We start from the raw sequence: 18,884 nt of genomic DNA on the forward strand, positions 1-18,884 counted from the left end.
TTCAATGTCTTCTTTAATTTAGAAACTTATTTACAGTGGAAATTTTAAATTGTGAGGTCTCATTTTCGTAAGTGTCTTACAAGCCTAAGTCACTTCAGCAACTTTTGAAAATTCATGGAGAACTAGGTACAGATAGGTAACAAGTTTAGAAAAATCTCTCATTACAAGTATTAAAATGCAGGTTTACTGTTCGTTTAAAGAAAGCCAAACCCACTTACTCTCTGCCGAGTAGTTTGGTATGTGTTGGACTAACTTGAGTCAGATCCTCCCAGTGCTAAGATCTTTGTACTACTTAGGGCATCTTACAGAGGCTGCTGAAGATTTCTTGAGGAAAAGCAGCCTGCAGCATCAGACAATGTGCATGGGTGGAAATGAAACCTTAATAAAGACTTTAACTTATTTTTGCCTGGAAGCTAGATATTAATGAAACAGCTGCAACCAGCATGCCTTAGCTCTCCGATTGTGATGAGGATTGTTTGAATCTTGTGATAAGGATACAGAAAGGTGCCATGTATCTATCACCCAGCCTGCTACCTGCACTAGTATGGACTGAAAACACAGTGCAGGTAAGGACCTAGTTCTTCTATTGTATTAATTTCTGATATTTGGTCAGGTAGGAGTAATCAGCTGATCTGCTACCTACAAAGAGTTAGGAAAATGTTTATAATGGACAGAATACAGAGGAAGGCAGCAGTATCAATTTCTTGAGGAATAATGTTTCAACCATTTTGCTCTTTTGTGTTAACAAAGGATGAACTCAAACAGGTGCAGGGAAGGGCTATGAGGATGATCAGATGAGTGGACGGTTTATTATAGGAGCCCATAAAGGCTTTGTTTTCATACACTAAATAAGCCTACATATTTATAAATATATAGGAGGGAGAATATACTTAGGCTGAAGAACAGCGTGGAGATAGAAACATGTGAGTGTGAGCTAGTCATGAATAAATGCAGGCTGAAGTAAATTAAAACAAGGTTTTTAACTACCTAACCTTCAAGTAGGAGGTGTGGGAATGAAAGCCCTAACTTCATTTAGGTCTGACTAGTTTCAGAAGGCAGTGCAGAAAACACTAGAAGAAGACAACCTGAGTATTGAGGTGATTCTTCTCCATGCTATTTTCTTGTAACTCTTACAATGAGAAACAGTATTTTAAATATTACCTGTATCACAGTTTTACAATTCACAGAATGGTTGAGGTTGAACAGAACCTCTGTGGACCATCTAGTCCACTCTGGCTGTTTAAGCAGGGACAGCTCAAACAGGTTGCTTAGGGCTGCATCCAGTCATGTCTTGAGTAAGACCAAGGATGGAGACTCCACCAGCTCTCTGTGTAACCTAGTTCACTGTTTGATTATCCTCACTGTAAAAAAAAAAAAAAAAAAAAAAAAAAAAGTGTTTCTTGTGTTTAGATAGAGTTTTGTGTGTGTCAATTTGTGCCTATTGCCCCTCACTGGACACTGCTGAGAAGAGTCTGGTTTCCTCTTCTTTGTTCCCTTCCCGTCAAATATTTACACACATTGATATGATCCCCCTGAGCCTTTTCTTCTCCAGGCTGAAGAGTCCCATCTCTCTCAGACTTTCTCTCTCAGGAGAGGCTGAGAGAGATGCTTCAATCCTTTATTCATTTTAGTGGCACTTCACTGGACCTACTCCAGTAAGACTTTATCTTGTACTGGTGAGCCCAGAACTAGACCCAGCTCTCCAGCTGTCTCATCAGTGCATAGCAGAATGGAGGGATCACCTCCCTCGATGTGCTGGCAATGCTCTTTCCAATGCAGCCCAGGAGGCCGTTGACCTTCTTTGCTGTGAGGGTGCGTTACTGGCACATGGTCAATGTGTGGTTGGTTGGAAGGACCCCAAGGTCCTTCTCTGCCAAACTGCTTTCCAGCCAGTCAGCTGCCAGCCTGTACTGGTGCAAGGGGTTATTTGTACCCAGGTGCGGTACTTGGCATTTTCCTTTGTTGAACTTCATGAAGTTTTTCTCTTCCCATGTCTCCAGCCTCTGTGGGTCCCTCTGAACGGCTGTGCACTCTTCTGCTGTATTAGCCATGCCACAGAAGTTTGTAATAACTGTGAATTTGCTGAGTGTACACTCTGTCCCATTGTACAGATTGTTAATGAGAGCCTTGGATGGGTCTGGCCCCAGTATTAACCCCCCTGAGGTACACCACAAGTGACTTGCCTCCAACTGGACATTGTGCTGCTCTTCACAACCCTCTTGCCTCCAACTGCCTGTTGACACACTGGAGGGAAGGGACGCTATCCAGAGGAATCTTGACAGGCTTGAGAGGTGGGCCTGTGCAAACCTCATGAGGTTCAACAAGGCCAAGTGCAAGGTCCTGCAACTGGGTTGGGGCAATCCCAAGCAAAGAAAGAGGCTGGGTGGAGAATGGCAGAGAGAGAGCAGCAGAGTTGAGAGCAGCCCTGAGGAGAAGGACCTGGGGGTGTTGGTTGATGTGAAGCTCAATGGGAGCCATCAATGTGTGCCTGCAGCCCAGAAAGCCAACCATATCCTGGGCTGCATCAAAATAAGCAGGTGCAGCAGGGTGAGGGAGGTGATTCTCCCCCTCTACTCAGCTCTCATGAGACCCCACCTGGAGAGCTCTGGGCCCCCAACACAAGAAGGACATGGAGCTGTTAGAATGAGTCCAGAGGAGGGCCATGAGGATGATCAGAGAGCTTGAGCACCACTCCTGTGAAGACAGGCTGAAGGAGTTGGGGTTGTTCATCCTGGAGAAGAGAGGGCTCTGAAGAGACCTTACAGTGGCCTGCCAGTGCTTAAAGGGGGCCTGCAGGAAATACGGTGAGGAACTCTTTGTCAGGGAGTGGAGTGAAAGGGCAAGGCGTAACAGTTTTAAACTAAAAGAGGGTAGGTTTAGATTAGATATTGGGAGGAAATTCATTACTATGAGGGTGGTGAGGCATTGGTACAGGTTGCCTAGAGAAGCTGTGGCTGCCCCATCCCTGGAAGTGCTCAAGGCCATGCTGGATGGGGCCTTGGACAACCTGGTCTGATGGGAGGTGTCCCTGCACATGGCAGCGGGGTTGGAATTAGATGGTCTTTAAGGTCTCTTTCAACCCAAATTCAAATTCTGTGATTCTAAGAAATCACTTGATTAGAGAGAATGCTTGTAGTTAAGTCAGAGGAAGTAAAACAATAGTGCAGGGTAATATTTGATTCTGCAGACAGCTCAGAAACATAGAATACGAATGTACTTTTGTCTTAACTGTGATCTACTGATGACACTAAAGTCATATTTCTAGATTTAAGTGTTTAAGCATATATTTATGCCTTTACAAAAAAAAACATTAATGATGGTATCATAAGAAAACACTGATAAAACAGTACATTAATTAAAGAGATTGTAATTATTCTACAATAAGCATGTTTCATCCTTTTAGAATATGGTGTTAGAAATGATGTGGGTCAAAGTTACTACAAGATCTGAACTTTTTAAATTTTGCCAAAACTTTTTAATTAAAAAGCAAAATAAAGCTTGACTCTTGAGGGGAGAAGCAACTGTCCCATGGTTAAGAGTCTGGGTAACAGCAAAAATGAAACACAGATCGGTCTTGTTCTGGAAAACGTGAAATGTGGATTAAAGACCTAACTGGTGGTACAAAATTTGCAGATCCCTAAGGAGTCTCACGGCTATTTTTTGTTGCTTTGAAAAGGCACTTCTAGTAAAACCTTCTAGTAAATCATCTCCTCACAGAGTCCCTGAGACAAAGTAGTCACAGGGTGCTCATTTACACCGTAGAATAAGTATGCCATTTTCTGATTTGAAACTGTATAATTTCTTCCAACCTTTATGGAATACAAATATTTTGACCTTATGAAGATTTCAGAGTTTTAGTTTGGAAAGAATAAACATACAGATAGTATTGGGTAGCAACTCCAATTATGCTAGATAGTTTTGACAGAATTAAATTTAACCTAGTGCTGCCAGTTTCAGATGCCATACTACAAGGCGTGAACAGGTGTTAACGACTCTGTTCATCTTCCCAAAGCAAAATTAAAGCACAGCTGTATGCAGTATGCCATTTTAAAACAGAGGCTTTCTGTATCATTTGAGTAATGTTTCAGACTTACTCCATTACATTTTGGGAAGAACAGTTTCTCAAACGATTAAGTTAGTAAAAATAGGTCCTTCTACCGAAGTATGCAATTTTGGAAGAAAAGCCAGTCTAAGACATTGTTTCTAAGAAGAGAAAGAAATTGCTTACAAATCCAGTTCAGGCTGTTCACATGCTCAAATTATGTCATCTGGAGCTTGATGTCTTGAGGCCTAAACAAGCTTTCAGTTGACAGAAATGCAGATATGTATTATAACATGCCTATTCCCTTACAAAGAAACTAGAACAAAAGGGGAAGCCTGTAGGCTCTGAGAAAGCTTGCAGACTGCACTCACAGAATAACCCATTAAAAAGTTCAGCTAACGAGATGTCTGTTCAAGACAATGCTAATAGAACTTGCAGTTTCTGTGTGTACTATTCAGCAAGGAATCATTCACCAAGCCATCACTATATGCCCACCCCCAGGCCAAAAAGCATGCGGAACAAATACCACACTAGTTGTCTCAATCTCATCTTAACATGCACCTGCTTAGGAAGTGCTCTAAATAATATTTCAGAGGAGGTGGAGCTTTACAGTAACATTACCCCCAAGAAGTCTTCCAAAATATCCTCATCTATCCTACATTTTGTATTTGGAATTTAATAATGCCATAATGGGAAAACTGCTTCTCTGAGGCGAAAGCACAGTTACATTATTTATCATTTGAAAATATCTTTTGGAGTACTGAGATTTAGCAGGGCTGTAAACAAGATTCTCCGTGTTGTAGGTGGAGATCAGAAATACCTCCTTTGACTTTAACACAATGGTACTAAAGTGAGAAGAATAAGGAGGTGGGAAGAATATCTATCTCTGTTGATCTAAACAATGTGAAACTTGAACGTTACATTTTCTGGCCAGAACTACACCAAAGCTCAATGATTTGAAGAGTCACAGGGCTAGCTTTAACTGTTACTTTGATGGTATTTTTACATGATCCATATGACTGTGTGGTAAGTGCTTTTTTAAGAAAAAATATTTCAGTGAAGGTACAAGCATTAGTGAGTGTGTGTGCATCTGCAACAGATCCACTAAAATATGGGTGTCTTAAAATATGTCAAGATGAGCCAATCCTGTAAGCATTAAAGTCAAAAGCAAAATTCTAATTACCTTGTAAAATGAGGTGGCTAAAGAGGTTTTCTGAAAGGCTTTAAATGCTAAATGTGATTCAATTTACATTTTAAGTATAACATTTGCCTAACCTTATTTTCTAATTACCTAGGGGCTTTGCAAATGGTTACCAAATAATATGTACAAACATGTAAAAGAAGGATATTGAATAACAGGAATAGAAGGCTCTCTTCAAAATGCTAGTTTGCTGCAGAACAAACTTAGAGAGAAACATAAAAATAGTTTATTTTCTTATGCTGATGCCTCTAAAAAAACTAAGACCTGCAGAAAGCAAATGGTATTTGGTAAATATCTTTATTACATTTGAATGATCTCTTCAAAAAATAGCATAGATTTTCAAGGGATTTCTTCATCTTTCAAAGCTACAAAGTATATTGTTACCTTTGGAAGTTAAATGTCTAAATGAGCTCTTTCTAGGCAGTCTAGTGGTGGACAGATGCCTCATGTTTCTTCAACAATTACTGACTGGCTTCAAGACAATCATTAGGTTCACCCTAGTTTTTGCCAAGGTTGCTACTGCAGGAAATCCGAGTAATTTTTAGCCGTGAGACTTCCTTAGCCAGTGCATCCTGGAAATAGTTTTCTTTTAGATTTTTTCCTAAGGTAAGCGGAATTTCTCCTACCACATTATGAAAGTTCCTGAAACATCTTGCCACCATAGAGGTGTTAGACTGTAGTTTGTCTAAGTCATCAGCTGCTTTCATGTTTATTTTATTTTACTTATTTTTTTATTTATTTATTTTTACCTAATAGTCTTGATCAACTTGATTTACTCATAGATGGGATCTAATTCAGAACAGATCTGGAAAAGGGAGAGCTTTCCTGGCTGTGCGATCCTGAACAGAGAACGTCTAAGTGGAGTTCATTGCAATGGGGCCCATTAACTGTAACTCAGTCAGATGGAAAAATTTCAGTATTAAGTATGTCTGTCCAGTATCAATTTTACAGGATGACAGTAGTTCTCATACATCAGTATTAATACTAACTGTAAACTCGGTGTAGTGTTTACCATGGAGAATAAATGATTACTTTTGCTTGTGTGACTTGCAAGACCAACTTCTGTATGACATCACTACAATAGGTATGACATTGCTACAATACATTGCTTTTATTTCCGGTAGGGGTCATGGGAATTTTTGCATGTTTGATTGTGTCCTAGTATAGGCAAAATAAATGGCATCTGTAATTGATTAGTTTCTTATTTCTCTTTGCATAAATAATCAGTTGCTACTTTATGGCTGGCACTGGCTCTTCTGTTATTTCAACAGAGACCACATTTTAGTATATACAAATCATCACAGTATTTGAGTGCCCTCCTGTAGTCTGTTGGCTAACTGCCTACGTATTTGTCCTGTACTTCCTTTCTCATCCTCTCCTTAGGGGGAGTGAAGATAATGTGCAAGAACATTTCATTTGGTGCTGGTGCATCAAAACTATAAAACTTCATAGGAATGTGCAGATTTCAGTAACCATTTCATCAGAAAGAGCTTTTAATGATCATTTGAGAATCCCCAGTGCAAACCAGGCAGCTTGGCTCCAAGACAACTTTGATGAGTAAGGTAAAGTGGATAGTGGATAAAGGAGACAGTGTCAAGGTAGTGGTATGAACTAGCCTGCACTCAGCGTCAGTCTAGATCTCCTGCATCCTAGGGAAGGGTATCACACAGCAAGCTAATAGTTATGGGATATGTTATGATCGAAGTATACCATTCTGAACCAGGTGCTCTTCGGTGGAGAGAAAGAGAATGAAAGAGTCTGAAAGGCTGAAGACCTTGTGGCATTTTCATAAGCTGAGGAAAAATAGCAAATGAGATATCTCTTCTTAATCTTCTCTGTGGTTCAGCACTTGATTGAGTTTAGGCTAATCTTACTTTTTCTTTGAAGGGATTTTCAAACTCTCCAAAAAAAAAAAAGTAAAAAAAAAAAATCAGAATCAGTACATTCCCACAAAATTCCCTATCCACTGGATCAGTGAACAGCAGAAAACCACAGTCTTTTCAAAGAACACTCAAATACCCTGAATCACCAGTTAGTTTTCCAGCAAGATAGTTTAATTGATGGGACTGCAAAAAGCAAAATCCTAGTCTGAAACATAGGCAATGGTTTACCATTTCTGGTATATCTGTCCTTTTGAGTTGTACTGATGCACAACCTATAAAGCTATTTCAGCATGGTGTCTGCTGGGTGTACCTGCTGGACTAGTATCCTAAGCCTGTAGTATCAGCATATGAAACCTCACAGACTCCTCACTTAAGTCCACATTTATGGAGTTTAACACCATTTCATTAAGCACTCCCAGATATTTACAGCCTTGTATTTACATTGTTCAGTGCAGATAATGGTGTAAATTGATGCTGTCTAGTTTTGAGTAGTGACTAAAACCCATTGTGAAGATAACCAGTGTCAACTTCTTGACTGTAAAGTATTAATCCATCCAGTTAATACAGGAACCTGGCAGGAAACATGAAAGACAGTGGAAATCCAAGACCTTTCCTGCATGAGGAGATGTAGCTGGCAGTCTGTTGGCACAGTGCAGCTAGCAAGTTCTTTTGGCAGAATGCATTCACATTTGTCTGCTTCTGTTGGCAGTATACTTCATGGCTTCAGATTGTATTGACAAAATATATGTAGCAGTAACTGTGTCTGTAGTGCTCCGCAGTGCTTGTCTCGAAGCCAAAAGCATTAACTATTCATTCTGCACTTGTTAGAGCATTGTCACAGCTAAATCCAGGGACACATGAAAACATATGATTGTCCAGCAGGAAAACTACTTGGTAGGGTTGGAGTTTTAAAGCTCATTCAGAAGTGTCCTGACTGCTGTGTGGATAGGCTGTGTGCCTGGCTACCTCAGTTTCCTGTGCAGATAAAACAATTCCTTGACCTTCCTTGGGCAGCTATGCTGCTTCTTGCTGTTACAAGACTCGCAATGGGAGGGAGTTTATCTCACCAATTTAGGAAAGATGGCTTCTCTGGTCTGTTTCTTTTCCATTTACCACATAGACTATTCCACATTGTAAGTCATACCCTCCAAATCCATGTCAGGCCACCCAGTAGGATCTGGTAGCTTCCAAGTCCTAGAATATCTTTGGGTGTCTGTGACTCCCCCGTCCATGCAGTGTGGAGGGAACCTGGTTGCCCAGTATTCTGGAAGCTACAGAAACTTTAATAGCTACAACAAAAGGTCTCTGAGAGGGGTGAATGTATGCCACAGGCTTTTCTGGGTGGAGTTCATCTTAACAAATGCAGGCAATTCCTTGTCTGGTCTTCATTTATTGTGTATGGAGGAAAATAGGCATTTCTGGGGCTTTTTATTTTATTTTATTATTTATTTTTTCATTTTGCAGAACAATTTATCTCATCCTAATGTCATTAAAATAAACCAGATGAATCAGTCCCTAAATGCCTGTTTTCTCCATTCATTCTAAAGGAGGCCTGAGATGACTCTTTCAGCTCTAACTATGTGTGCGGCAGCTGACTACAGCTGGTTGTAATGGGTTGCCTTTTATTTTAGTGGCAGCAGGCCATGACAGAACTTGCATTGCTTGGGGGAACTGGTTTAGTCTTCCCAGCTTTTTGCCCCTGGTTTTCTCAGAGGGACTGGAAATGGAGCAGGGAATGCACAGAGTTGTGCTATTTGAAAGCTGTTTGTCCTGGTTAACAGTTCTTCATTGTGTAGTGATTGCTCCAGAATAAAGTGTCAAATTTATCCTGATGTCTTTGGTATTTTAACCTGTATTCCTGAGTTGAGTCTTTCGGTGTTAGGAAAGTAGACTTCACACAGTCAGATGCACAGTAGGTATTTTTGGAGAAGATGCTACTGGCAGATTATCTGTTTCCAGGATTTGAACAGCTACACTGTGCCCTGCCTAATTTCTGAAGTATTGGATTTCACTTTCTCAAGATAACTTCTCTGTTTTATTCTATTTTCTTAGAGAAGCGCTGATAGCTCTTCATTTCTTAGTTTTTGGAAACAATGCGCTAAGTGAATGAAAGTATCTAAGAATCAAGCTGTTGGGATCTATTTACCTTGTGCTGTAGGATAGAGATATGGGAAACCAGATAAATGGGATGGGTAGGGCATGAGAGGCAGTTACATCAGAAAAGGAAGGAACAGATCCCACTTAAGTTTTCTGTACAAGATGTACGTGTTGAATTTATTCAATTTGAGTCTGTGTGACCACCAACATTACTGTACTCCATGTTGTTCAGTGGATTTCAGATTTTACAAGTGAGTATTAATTGCTAGATGTTAGATCCTGTATTTAAGATAGAAAGTTTCAAGCACTTGTATTTGCAGAAATTGCAAACCTGAAAGACTGAAGCAGAAAGAAACAAAGCCATTAATATATTTTACAAAACTCTCAAATTCTCAAACAGTCTTGGGATTTTTGGTTAAGTTCATTGCTTTTGAATGATTGGTAGTATCAGTATCTGCTGTTTTGTTTTCTTTCCATTGCCATTCAGGACTTAAAGTAACAAAATAATTTACAAATACCCAGTATGTATTTTGAAATGATGTTATTTGCTCATCTGCTGTTAGATTACCTCAACAGTTTTCAGAGGGGGAGTTGAATATAGTCACTTATTGCAGCTGATTTTTAGGAGCTTTGAACTTGTTCCAGTTCAAAGCAGAAGTCAGTAGGAATTAGGGCTATGGCAATAGAAGCAATTTTGTAACCTTAATGACCATGTAAAGTCTTTTCTTCCCTGATGTCCTACTGAGTTCTTGTGGCAATACTACAAGCAGATGGTATAATAGACTTTCAGGGACTTTGCTATGTGCATTTTGAAAACAGTATCTGAGTATGAGCACCCTGATTTGAGCTCCCTTGTATGAAAAGTTTGCATCTAGTTTCAAGACCTAAACATTAGAACTGTATGTTTAGACATTAAACACAATGTTTTCACTATATAGGATTCACCCAAGGGTGTGCCATACCCTTGAGAATCCAGTAACCAGGTCAAAGTCTCACTGGTGCTTAGAATACTGGGTTTGCTACATGCCTGTTTGAACTCCTCTCTTCTGCCAGACGGAGGAATTTGACATACTTCTGCTTGCTCTTTCTCGGTTCCTTTATCAACAGAGTAGCATTGGATATACACATGAGAATGTATTTTCAACTTACTTCTATGAAGCAGGGCATAAATTAAAAGGGTATTTCATGACAGGACTGAGGAAAGTGTGTGACTTTTTCAAATCTTAAAACTTGGAAACTTCAGATTTGTATGTGCTAGAGTTAGCCAACTTATTGTTAAATCAAAACATGATGTAACATGAATTTCTGGTTGTTAGCGGTCTTCCTGTCTTTTCTACTTGCTTTTCATTCTGAGCTCTTTATGTAAACTCTGTGTTGAAATAGTTTTTTAATCAACCTTTTAAGAATGTTTTCAATTTTACGTTTCCATGGTTTGTTTTTCAAATATGGAATTTTAGCATTTCAACTGTAGAGTCTGAAGACAGTATTAGTGGTTATGACTTTCTGAGTCATTTGAAAGATTTGACAAAAGAATCAAGAAGCAAAAGAGCCTCAAAAGTTGCATTTTTGAATTGACTGTGTGTTTGCAACTGCATTATGTTTTTCTCTTTCAGTCCCTGGATTGACCTGAAGCGTCTGTAAATTGATATTAACTGTATCAGAAGATTCTGTTTAGAAGTAAGAAATTTGGAGGACTATAGCAACAGCAGTATAACAGACCTCATGTATATATGTGGATGCAGTGGTCAGCTATTGCTTGATGCTGCCACTTTTTTATGGTGAAGATCTGATGTCATCTTCCAAGTGACTTACACAATCTGTAGTGCAGAGGTGTGAGGGGAACTCTAGCTGTCAGCAGACAAAAAAGATTTCTGAAAATGGAACTTTTAGAAAAATAGCTCTTTAGATACTGCTGCTCTTCCATAGCCCTTAAAGTGAGTTAATAAGGAGGTAAATATTTGTCATTAACACTATTGCCACATTTGCTTTTAATAACTTTTGAGTTATTGTTGTTTTTCAGATTGCAGAACTGGGAGAGTGAATTTGCAAAGTTGACAGGAACTATCAGCTACTGTTCTGATAAAGGAAAGTGAGGTACGTTGGGTTGGCGTAACCAATGCTACTTAAGTATGTCGAGACTGAAGTTTAGAAATGATCTGTTCCTGTACCCATACATTATAGTTCATGCCATGCAGTTTGTATTAGTATGTGAATGCCATTTTTAGGAGCAACTTAAGGAAGCCACCTGACTTCACTCTGTCCCTATTCTCCCATGACATTACCTTTCTTTAGTTCTGTCAATCACAATAAAGTACTATGTCTTACAATGAAGATATTCATATGGCAATCACCTTAATCATATTACCTAAAAATACTCAAATTAGACTTAATTAACTTCAGTCAAATACTACTACTAGTGTAGATTCAGTAGCAAAGAAGAATTCAGCACATTTGCTTTCTGAATTTGCTTCTCAGGCAGGCTTTGCAGTTTGCACCAAGATCTGTAGCTTCAGTGCTACATTGCTCACAGTCTGCATGTTTGGGCATACTTTCATAAGATACAGTCACACCTTGTTGGAAATCATGGCAGGCATGCCCTATTAGACAAAACAGCAGCAAGCAGAATAAGCTCCTGTCATGGTTTCCATCTCACTGTAACTGGGAGATACTTAGTATAGCTCATATGTTATGTGATTTTTTTTGTGTGTCTGGGGTTTTATGGAAGGAAGACCAGTTTTATGGAAGTAAGTCCAGGTTCCAATGGCACAAAACCAGACGTGAACATTGAAGTCAAATTTTGAATGTGTCAGCAAAGCAATACCACTTACATCAATGGTTAGAAAGAGACAGTTGGGGCTAAATTTTGAGGTACACGTCCAGGACTGTTGACTACTGCAAAATTAATAAGCTTTTAACTATACAGCTGTGTCACTCGTTGTCTTTCCTGCCATTAACATTGTACTTTCTAAAGAGATCTGCCTGTAACATTTGTTGCCTTAGAATAGAGAAGATACTTGTGTTCAGGAAGGAAGCACTAAATGAACAGTATTGAAAAGCTATCAACCAAAAGTTTAATAGCTGCTTAAGGCGCATGACTAATAGTCTAAATTAACAAGGATGACCTTTTTAAATTGGAAAGTCTCTTGCTGACTTCTACACTTAACCCTGTTTTCTGAACTGAGTGCTATTAGATAACCAAGAAATTTTTGAGGATACCCCCAAGTGGTGTTGAGAATTTCATACTGAACAACCACAGATAAATTAGAAATATCCACATGTTATGATAAAGCATAAGATGCAAAAGGTGTTGAGTGCCAGTATTTTATGAGCCAGAACATTTATAAGGTGCTGTTTCAAAAGAAACTAGTAGCAGCTTAATAGTATTGGAGCTGTTTTTTTTAGATGTGATCCTCAATTTCAAGACCTTACTTGGATCTATGAGATACTTGAATCCAAGAGTTAATGATGTTAGCCACTGCAACATTTACTTAGAAAATAATTTCTAAAAGAAGTTTAAGGGAAAAGAACCTGGATCCTCTATGCTATAAACTCAAAGACTTGGGATGAGATACTTCTCATATAATCTTATCTAATTAGAGGATACAAGTTAGTCATCTGGGCTCTCTTTCTTGCAAATAATGTAAAGTCAATGGGCTGAATTGTCCTCCAGAGTTGCCATTCCTTATAGATCATTATTTTAGGATAGGAAGAATTATCCCACTGAAGCCTTAGAACCCCTCCCTTTAGTAGAGTCTACAAGTAGTTAGAACAGGTACCTAAGTTCCACATGGCTAGACAGATACTTCAGGACAGATGAGTTCCACCCTTAGTGATTAAATTAGCATTTTTTTACTGTAAGAAATCCTAAGTAGTAGCCACTGTAGGAATTTCAGTATCTTCTCTGAAGAGGAGGGGTTCTATTTTTTAGGATAGGTTTTTACAATTTTTTCAAATACATATTTTTTTTAATTATTATTATTACTATTATCATTATATTTATAGGATATATGCAGTGGGAAATGTAAGACTTTACATTGGGCATAACATGTGGAATATAAATGGGGAGGGAGCATCCTTCCATTTGAATGTTTTTGCATCCAGTTTTGCTCTGTGTTCTGTCAGTTAAAACAGTTTCCTAGGAATTTTTTCCTAATTGAATAGGCCAGATTATTGGATCACTTTATACTTTGACTTCCTCCCACTTCTGATCCCGATTTAATAACGTATTCCCTTTTCTTGGCCTGCCACAATTTAGGATTTCCTCATGAATGGGAGGACTGATGACCAGTGTTTGTTCTGTTAATTTCACCAAGCAACACAAAACCAGACATGTGGAGTTACGTTTTGGTCCCATTGAACCCTGTAGCCATGGATTTTAGTGGTATTAGAGTTTCACTTGTGGTATGTTTACGGTCATGCTGAGTTTTCTTTTCTCTGCACTTCTGCCCTGATGTGTTGCTATATTTGTTTTTTATTTTTTTTTCTTTTTGTTGAAGAAGAGGAAGTGGTTACCCCTTTACTTAGGGCAATAAATCTGAATAGGGATTTGTTCTGATTAGAGTTACTGCTGTAATATGTGATGATACAGTCTAACAGCGTACCAACCTAGGGTTATTTACTGTACCATGTTTCTCACATATGATGGGAATCTGGGGGAACCAGGTTGTTGTTCTGACAGGTGGTTTGATATCAAACTATTAAAACTGTCATTCAGGCCTTACTTGAACATGGAGCTAATCAAGCAGATTCTGTTTTTCTTGCCATTAATTCACTAAAACTGTGAACACCGTTGGAGGGCCACTGTCAGCTTAGATCAAGCATCTGTCAGAATATTTTACTTGCCACTGTAACTGTCTGGTGGTGCTTTTACCTGGGGAGTTAAGAGAGCTTTACCCCCAGTCCTCTGCCATTAGCACCTTCTGGTGTAGTCCTTATCACACAGTGGGGCGCTGTCATGTGGCTGTGTGAAGCCTATCGATAGCTGAAGCACATGTATCCAGCACTGGCTATGAGTAAAAACTAAAATGACTTATTGAAACTGAGGGATTGATGTGCGTGGGTAAAGGCTGGGGGAGAAGGGAAAATAAAACCAGTTGTTAAGTTGTTCAGGCATTTAATAACATTTTTATTGTTAACAGGAAAAAGGGAAGAATTAATTATACAAAACGGAGCCTCAGGTTTGGAAGCTGTGCTCTGCAGGCAGAGTTCTGTTGACTTAACCAGACGAAATTCCTGTGGAAAGCCTTCTTCTTTGCCAGTCGAGTAAATCTAATAACCTTTCAGGCTAAAACAAACTTCTAAGGATTTGTAACAACAACTTGCTATAGTACTACAGAGACAACAGCATGTCCATGAATTGGAACTAGTCATCTGACAGTGCCCATTTGTCTGACCTACTTTCTGTTTACACTCTGTAAGGAACCACAAGAAGCAAATTTGGGGGTGAGAGAAGAAGGGGCAGTTGGAGGGACAGATGACAGAGGCAGAATGTTAAGTAACTTTCATGTGTTTTGAATCTCATATTTTGTAACCAGGAGAAAACATGAGTGAGGGAGAATGATGAAAGAATACTACTGTCTGATGAAACATAAACCCAGAGGAGTGATCCCTTTCTCTTGGCTATCATCAGTACCTGATGTGGGGACAGATGGGTCTGAATTGTCATTGCAAGGATCTTACTGCTTTCTATGTAAGGTGGTTGGAAAAAGTAGTCTGTCTTCTCTGAAAAGCTTTTTACATAGGTGGTTGTGTTCCCCTTGCCGAATGTCCCCCAAACAAGGATGGTAGAATGTGTGTCAGTCAGTATGTCAGTCATCCCAGCCACCAGTTTGGTTTACAAGGTGGGTTTTATTTATCTGCCAGGTGGTGAGGTGGAGCCTCTAAGGCATACTGTGCCCCACGGCTCTGTGCAGCTGAGTGTTGCCTTTTTGGTCTCGCTGATCCTGTAGCTGATGTTTGAGCCCATGTAGAGTGAACTACTAAGCCACATTCTCAGCAGTTATGACAAAATCTTATAGGATGTGGATTTTGAACATTTGGGTGACAATCAATGGATTTTTGAAATCCCTGTACTTTCTTACTGTGGCAAAATATCTGTTCAACTCAGAGGCAGGAAGTGCTGGACACTTTCTTTTTGTATTAAATTCAAAACTCAAGACGCTTTCACTTAATGACTGTGCCCTTTACCCAGGATTTGAAATTCTTTATGAGAAATATCCGTGGCTACTTCTTAACCTGTTGCACAAAAACTATTAAAAATCTTACTGAGGCTTGGAAGTTTACTATTAATACTAAAGCAGCCTACTTTGCAGCCCTGCCAACACAACGTACATCCTGATCTGCCCTGGCTTCTGACATTCAGGAAAATGATTAACTTGTAAACTTGTATGGTTTTCCTCATGAATGAATTCTGCAAGAGATACATGTGTAAGTACAGCTTCAGTGCGTAGTCAAGGTAAATATGCAAACGTTCAAAAGCACCATTGTGTTCTCCAAAATATTTACAGGTCAGATAAATAAAGTTATGAAAAACGTAGATTCCAGCAGACCTGTGCATGAAGGGAGCCCTTGAAGTCTGTGTGGGCTGTGCACTTGCATCTGGCGCAGTACATAGCCCTCAGTTATGAAATAATTAGGCAATAAGACACATTGACAATGTGAACATACTAATTAGTACACTGAGCAGTGCTGATGTGATGACAGACCTGTTTGTTGGTCAATGTGCCAGAGCTAAAAGCATGAGCTGTGCCAGTCATCTAAGATACAGAAGTTGTTAGAGCAGGCAGCTGGAATAGCTTGTGTTCCCTCTGAATTTTCCAGGGGAAAATGTTTTTGCATATTGGGAGGGCTAGAGTGCAGCCCACACTCCCTTTCCTTGTGGGGTGCTGCCTGTCTCCACTATCCCTTCCTCTCCCTATCCAAGCTAGCTTTCACAGCTTGGATAGTGAAGTGCTTGGCAGCTTTCACAAAATCTTTAAAAACCTGAACTTGAGACTGGGCTATAGAAAGTCTACAGAGGTAAGAAGGGGCAGTAAGCAAGGACAGACCAGGAGAGATGGAGATTTCCACCGTGTAGAACACCTAACTCATCTGAAGCCATTAGAATTTACAGGTTTTTATAAGGCCTTTCTATAATTGGTTGTTGCTTTTAGACTAACCTACAGCTGTTAAACAGGATCAAAGTGCTAACTAGCAGTCTTGGGAGCCAAAGGATGTCTGGGTGTGGGGACAAGTGCTTCCTCTAGTGACTAGAGGTTTCTACATCGGAGTAGAAGGTAGTGTTGTATTCTGTACTGTAGCTTTTCTTTAGGGGTCAAGAGAAGCTGCTTTTGTGAGGTGACACCTCTTTGTTTTCTTTTTCAGTTCAGGATAGGTTGAAGTGAAACATAGACTAAAACTTTACATACTAGTTGCACTTTTTAAAGTGGCTGATGCTGCCTTAGACATCTAATGGTAATACTAGCACTCAGCAGTGGGAATGAAGGCAGAGTCAGAGGATGATTCTGCTTCATTTGCATCTATCAGTTAAATGTCTTTGCACAGCAGATAATTTACATCTTTTTCCATGACATTAACTCTGCACTGCAGATGTAGAATCTCTGCCATGAGGCTGTCCTATTGAAGCCTGAGTTAATGAATACAAACTGAAAGGGTCTGACCCTGTCTCAGCACTTTTCCTGATTGGAACCATGGCAATCTATACCCACAATTTGGTGGTTTATATGATGAACAAAGTGTAAGAAACTGATGCATTATATTTTAACAATCATGTGGCCTTAGATGTGTACAAGAAAGACAAACTTTTTTTTTTTTTTCATTTGAATTCATATTGTTATGCCTTGAGTTCATACTAGCAGCATCACAGTGACCTGCAGAGTTTTATTAGCAAACAAGGAACACTTACAGGTCAGGACCCTCCTTCTGCTTTCCTAGCAGAACGTCTCTTTATTAATGTATTAAAAACATCTTTAAAAAATGTAAAGAAAACAATGAAACCAAAGACCCATTTTTTTCCTGAAGTGACATGAAAAGCAGTGGAAAAGGGGAAGTCCCCTCTTGTGCTAAAAGCACAGGATCACTCACTTATGGCAATCTCTGTGGTAGTAATGGGTCATCTTTACAGGCAGGAGTGGAGGTAGCGGGAGCCTGGCTGTGGAATTTCTGGGCATTGGTCTTTCCTCTATCTGGTGATGTGTGAGAGACACCTGGCAAGATCCCAACAAGGAGAGCTCATTGCCTCTTTTCACTCACCCTATTTCTCCTTTCTCATGTAGGATTGAATAAATAAGATTCAATCTCTGTCTCTGCCCTGCTTTTCCTTTGGTGGGAAGAAAGCAATAAACAGTAGATCCCTAAAGGAAGGGCATTTCACTATTCTTTTTAATCTAGGCTTGCAGATTAGTCTAACTCAAACCACAAAAGAAAACCAAGATATACTGCCTGATAAAAGTGACCAATATTGACTTCTATACATATCATATCTATACAGATATTTCCGTGTTTGCCGATTCATGCAAATGCTATTCCACAGCCACAGAGCTCTCAAACAATATCCCAAATGTGTTAACCCAGCAAGCAGCAGCTTGCCAGCTAAACCTGCTGAAGTCTCATGCCATTCAGTAGGGGTTGGCTGCTAACATGTCATTTGCACTGTTCCTCAGCTAAGATACTGAAGGTCATCATTCAGTGCAAAGCTGAGTGTTGGCAGACAGACAAAATAATACTAAGAGTTGGCCTTGCCAAACTAAGATGGGCTTGCAGAAAGGTCTTTTTATAAGACCCATCTAATGTGTATGGTCTCTTTGTCATCATTGAGATATTCAGAATGGACGTTGTGAAGAAGGTCTGGAAGACGATTATCTACAATGGACTCTTATTTTTTAAGTTTATCTTCCGGCCCATGGGGAGCCCAGCTGTGTATACAAGTGTCCAGAAACTCCTGCCAAGGTTTTTTTGGTCTAATCTAAGAAAAAGGAGCATTAGGTCAAACACTTATTTGCATCACTGTAGGGAAAATATTTATGAAGGCTTTATGTAAGATGTTTTATGCATGGTTGCTGTTTTTCTAAAATAGAATTTAAAGTAATTTGAAATGTTTCCCTAAGTATTGTAAGAAAATACAGCATATAATTAAAAAAAAAAACAAAAACACACACAAAACACTTCACAGCCATAGGAGAATTTCTTAGCATATGATGATGCTTAGCTTCAGAATCTAGTAGTTTATGATGATCTTGGTTTAGAAACTGTTTCTCAGCAATACAGAATGTTTGCTGACTATGGTATAACCTAATGACATAGGTTGTCCCTTCACGCTTGACTCCTGTTGGTGCAGATGGATCTTGAGCATCTTGACAGTGAGTGACTGAGTCTACATCAGAAGACATGAGTTGCTGTATAAATTCTTGCATGCTAAAACACTCTTTCATCATATAATTCTATACTGGCTTTTATGTCAATAAGTTAAGCCATATGATGATAAGCAGGCTTAAAGCAGTGATACTTCACCACTTCACAGCTAGCAGTGTTATGATTAAACTGGCTGCATGTAATGTTGGTGGCCAGGGGAGGAGCAGCAGAAAGCCTGTCAGTAAACAAACTTTATTAATAGAAATCTTATCACAAATGTCACGTGTTAATTTCCAAGGCTTAATTAGAACTT

General features: G+C 39.4%; 1 long non-coding RNA gene across 3 annotated transcripts in view; it reads left to right on the forward strand.

Moving 5' to 3' along the window:
• The first annotated feature begins 287 nt into the window (after positions 1–287).
• The window catches only part of LOC110351475 (uncharacterized), a 113,600-nt gene continuing 95,003 nt past the window's right edge, over positions 288–18,884 (forward strand). For 2 of the 3 annotated variants that reach the window (XR_011808658.1, XR_011808657.1), the window contains exons 1-4: positions 288–566; positions 11,244–11,317; positions 13,479–13,624; positions 14,362–14,485. This is a non-coding gene — a long non-coding RNA (uncharacterized lncRNA). The remainder of the gene's footprint in view (positions 567–11,243; positions 11,318–13,478; positions 13,625–14,361; positions 14,486–18,884) is intronic. The other variant, XR_011808661.1, reaches the window with a different exon arrangement.

Source organism: Anas platyrhynchos, chromosome 1 (assembly GCF_047663525.1).
Source record: "Anas platyrhynchos isolate ZD024472 breed Pekin duck chromosome 1, IASCAAS_PekinDuck_T2T, whole genome shotgun sequence".
Taxonomy (NCBI): domain Eukaryota; kingdom Metazoa; phylum Chordata; class Aves; order Anseriformes; family Anatidae; genus Anas; species Anas platyrhynchos.